Raw genomic sequence first — 4,324 nt, 5'->3', positions numbered from 1 at the left:
TAATTTTGAGTTATTAAAAACAATGATCTCTTGATTGAACTAATGATCTGGAAGGGTAATTAACGTTTTCTAAGTTTTAAACTAAGAGTAAAATGGTCAAATTTTAATTTTCTATCAAGGCATGCTCTAATGACAGATTGATTATGTCACTGATTACAGAAAATTCATAAGATGAGTTAACTTTGCTATTAAAATATCACCATTCACCACCATAATCCAAATCTCTCACCTTCATATGACCTTACAACGGAAATTATTTCTATGATATTTTACTATTGTCACAAACACTAATTTGATAATCAAGCATAAGATCAATTACAAGAGAAAGAAAAAGACCAAGAGAGGAGGAAATATTAGCTATTCATCAACTGTAACAGTAACAAGTATTCCAACTTAAATTGGCAGCCCACATGTAACAACTATCTCCAATCAATCAATCAATCAAAGATGGGGACAGTACAATAGTTTTAGATAATAAGATGCAAGAAGTCTTTCATGGAATTGACGTGAACATTTAAAATTCAATCAAGTTTAGCTTTCTTAATCAATAATAGAGAAATCATTGTTGATTTCTATGCAACAAGTCCTTCCTGGAAATTACCAGAACATTTAGAAGTCAATTAAGTTGAATAAACAATAGTAAGTTACTCCCTCATATTACTGTTATATTATAGATAAATTAATTTGTGAGTAAGATAAGAATATCAGTGAATTGATATGAATCAACCGATGGTAAAGTTACTCCCTCATATTACCTCAATCTTTTTTATGTTCAGAATTTGTAATTCATTAGAAACCATATCTATGCATAAAAATATCATAGATGGCGAGGCCATTGTTTCGGGGAATGCGAAATTTGAGCTCGGTTTCTTTAGCCCAGGCAGTTCGAAGTATCGATACCTGGGGATATGGTTTAAGAACACATCTCCTTGTGGGGTGATATGGGTGGCAAACCGTGAAACTCCACTTACGAACACCTTGGGCATGGTCAACCTGGACAACCAAGGGATCCTGTCTATTGTTAATGGTTCTGGTAAGACCATTTGGTCATCCACCTCTTTGGTTTCATTCACAGAGGCAATCCCATAGCACAACTTTTGGATACTGGAAATTTGGTAATTACGGTTGCGAATAGTGTCATTTGGCAGAGTTTTGATTACCCTGGAGATACCTTGATATCAGATATGAAATTGGGGAAAAATTTTGTAACAGGAAGAGAGATGTACTTGACATCATGGAGGAGTGCACATGATCCTTCCACAGGCGAGTATACCCTCTCGTGCTCAATGGAGGAGGGAAGATATCCACAATTTTACATAAAGAAAGATTCTATAATTGAAACAAGGATTGGGCCGTATGATGGTGTAGAGTTTGCAGGCTTGCCAAGGTATACTTCCAATCTCACCACAAAAGTGCTGTTAGATATGGTTGTCCGTCAGAAGGTGAAGTATTTCTGGTATACTTCTAATCTCAACACAATTTCATTCAAGTCTACTGTAAATCCTAGTGGCAAGCTTGAGGTCTCACGGCTAAATAACCAGAACCACGAATGGATGCAAGATCACACCACACCATTAGATTATTGTGACAACTATGGACTGTGTGGCCCATATGGAAGCTGTAGTACAACCACTTTTCCTATTTGTAAGTGCCTGAAAGGATTTGAGTTAAAAATCCCACAACTAAATCCTGATAATTGGACTAGTGGATGCACACGCAGCAGAGCCTTGGATTGTGGGCCTGAAGAGGGATTTCTAAAGTTTTCAAGCATGAAATTGCCATACACACAGAATGCCGTGTTTAATTTCAGCTCGAGTATCCAGGAATGTAAGATAGCTTGCAAGGATAATTGCTCATGCACCGCCTATGCAAATCCAAACACGACTGCAGGTGGAGTTGGATGCTTGCTATGGTTTGGAGATTTGATTGACGTACGAGTGTACTCACAAAATGGGCAAGATCTTCATGTTAGGCTGGCGGCTATCGAATTATCAGGTATGCTAGTAGAGGTAAAGTACCAAATAAATAATTTCACTTTAAGTAAAATCTGGCACATTACTCATTAACAGAAGTTAACACGGTCTCCCAATATAAATGGAAAATGGTGCTCATCTTGGTCGTATCAGCTTCAGCATCTTTGGTGCGTCTGTTTGCGGTTACATATGTTTGTATAAAGAAAATTAGGAAGTCTTAGACGAAAGGAAGAAGTAAGTGGTATGCCCTTCAAAAAAAGAACACAAATATTCAAATTGAAGATCTGGATGAGCTGCCGTTGTTTACCTTAAATAAAATAGCAAGGGCAACAAATAATTTCAGTATCGGTAATAAGATAGGAGAAGGTGGTTTTGGTCCCGTTTACATGGTAACTTATTTTCAGTCCCTAAAGCATTGAGGTATTATCAGTTTTAAAACAATTACCTTGATATTTTAGGGTGTGTTTGAAGATGGCCAAGAAGTAGCTATAAAAAGGCTGTCAGAAACATCCAAACAAGGGCTTGATGAATTCAAGAATGAGGTCATTTGTATTGCAAAACTTCAGCACCGGAATCTTGTGAAGCTTCTTGGATACTGCGTTCATGGAAATGAAATGATTTTGATTTATGAATACATGCCTAACAAAAGCTTGGACACAATTCTATTTGGTTTGCTCACTTCTATCTCAATGCAGCTTTAATTTATTTGATGTTGCAATGCTTTTAAATTCCTCAACACACATTAAATTATTATGTGGTTATCTTCCAACAGATGAAACCAGGAGTTTAATGCTTGACTGGCCTAAGCGTCTTACTATCATACATGGGATAGCTCGAGGTATTCTATATTTACATCAAGATTCCTGCCTTCAAATTATCCACAGGGATCTCAAGGCAGCTAATATTTTTCTGGACGACGAGATGAACCCAAAAATCTCTTACTTTGGTCTTGCTAGAAAGTTTGTAGGATCTGGTACTGCTGCTATGACAAAAAGGGTGGTTGGGACGTAGTAAGAATCTAAAACCATGGTTTGTTAGAACAGTTTTTCCATTATTTTTTTCCTAAATATAAAGAGAGAGATGAAAAACCAACTTTTTTTTAAATGAACGGCCATTTGGATCACACCTTAAAAACCAGCTGATTGCTAATTTTCAGTTTATTCCATTTACATTGCTGCAGCGGATACATTTCACCAGAGTATGCGCTACACGGGCAATTCTCTGTAAAGTCAGACATATTTAGCTTTGGTGTTTTGGTGTTGGAGATAGTGAGCGGTAAGAAAAACAGAGGATTCTCTCACAAAGATCACAATGACAACCTTCTTGGACATGTATGCTATACCGATAGAGACTAAAGCTCGGTTTTACCTAGATAACACCTTTTGGGTATACTATACTTACCACACGTTTGGTCTGATTCAGGCATGGAGACTCTTTAAAGAAGGCAGGACCGGTGAACTCATGGATGCAGTTTTACACGACTCGTGCAATGTCTCTGAAGTGCTAAGGTCAATACATGTTAGGCTGCTATGTGTGCAACATAATGCAAATGATAGGCCAACTATGTTGTCGGTGGTTCTAATGCTTGTCAGTGAAAGTGCGTTGCATGAACCTATTCAACCTGCTTTTTTTACGGGAGAGAGTGAGAGCGAAGTTCCGTCTGTGTCATCAGTTGATCAAGAGATGATAACACAACTTTATGCTAGATAGCAATGACATCTTTATCTCAAATTTATTTTTTGGTATTGATTCAATTTTGTTGTTATGTCATGAATCATCTTATTTTCCTTTGTTGAGGAAAAAATACTGCAAAAATGGCATTTCTTTGCTATGCATTAAGTTTGTATTGGTATATGATGTAGGACACGAAATTTCCAACATATGATTGGGGGTTGGTGGCATATGTAAAATATGACTTGTTTGGAGCAGGGTGATAAGAGTAAAAAATGTAAATGGATTAATGTTTAGGGGAATACATCCGGATGGGCCCGAGTTGTGATTTTTTCGGATCAAACTGTCGACTGAGCTGATCTAATTCCAGTTTAAACCAAGCCAAGCCAATCCAATACAAAAAAGTAAACTTTGATGGTTTTCATTTCAACCTTTTGGAGTTATAAACTTGTCAAACAATTAACTCATACACCGATGGTAAAACATTTTTGTATGAAATGATCATTGCATTACCACAAAAAGTTCTTACAAGATATTCATCAAACAGTTTATTGCAATTCAAAACAGAGACACTAAATAACATATGATTTCAATGGTGATAAATCCCTATTAGATAATGAAATCCTTAATTTATTGCCTTATTCCCTAGAATTAAATATCATTGCTTTAAGCCCCTCGTC

At 36.6% G+C, this 4,324-nt stretch overlaps 1 pseudogene across 1 annotated transcript; it reads left to right on the top strand.

Annotated features, from left to right (window-relative positions):
* Positions 1 to 711: 711 nt before the first annotated feature.
* LOC143593098 (G-type lectin S-receptor-like serine/threonine-protein kinase At4g27290) lies at positions 712 to 3,683 on the top strand (annotated as a pseudogene). Its single transcript, XR_013146041.1, has 6 exons — positions 712 to 1,995; positions 2,070 to 2,362; positions 2,432 to 2,642; positions 2,746 to 2,983; positions 3,154 to 3,304; positions 3,396 to 3,683. The product of XR_013146041.1 is annotated as a G-type lectin S-receptor-like serine/threonine-protein kinase At4g27290 (transcript).
* The last annotated feature ends 641 nt before the right edge of the window (positions 3,684 to 4,324 follow it).

Source organism: Bidens hawaiensis, unplaced genomic scaffold (assembly GCF_021521415.1).
Source record: "Bidens hawaiensis isolate Kalapana, Puna unplaced genomic scaffold, B.hawaiensis_p1.1 tig00041675_1, whole genome shotgun sequence".
Taxonomy (NCBI): Eukaryota; Viridiplantae; Streptophyta; class Magnoliopsida; order Asterales; family Asteraceae; genus Bidens; species Bidens hawaiensis.
This window is presented reverse-complemented; position numbering and strand designations above follow the sequence as displayed.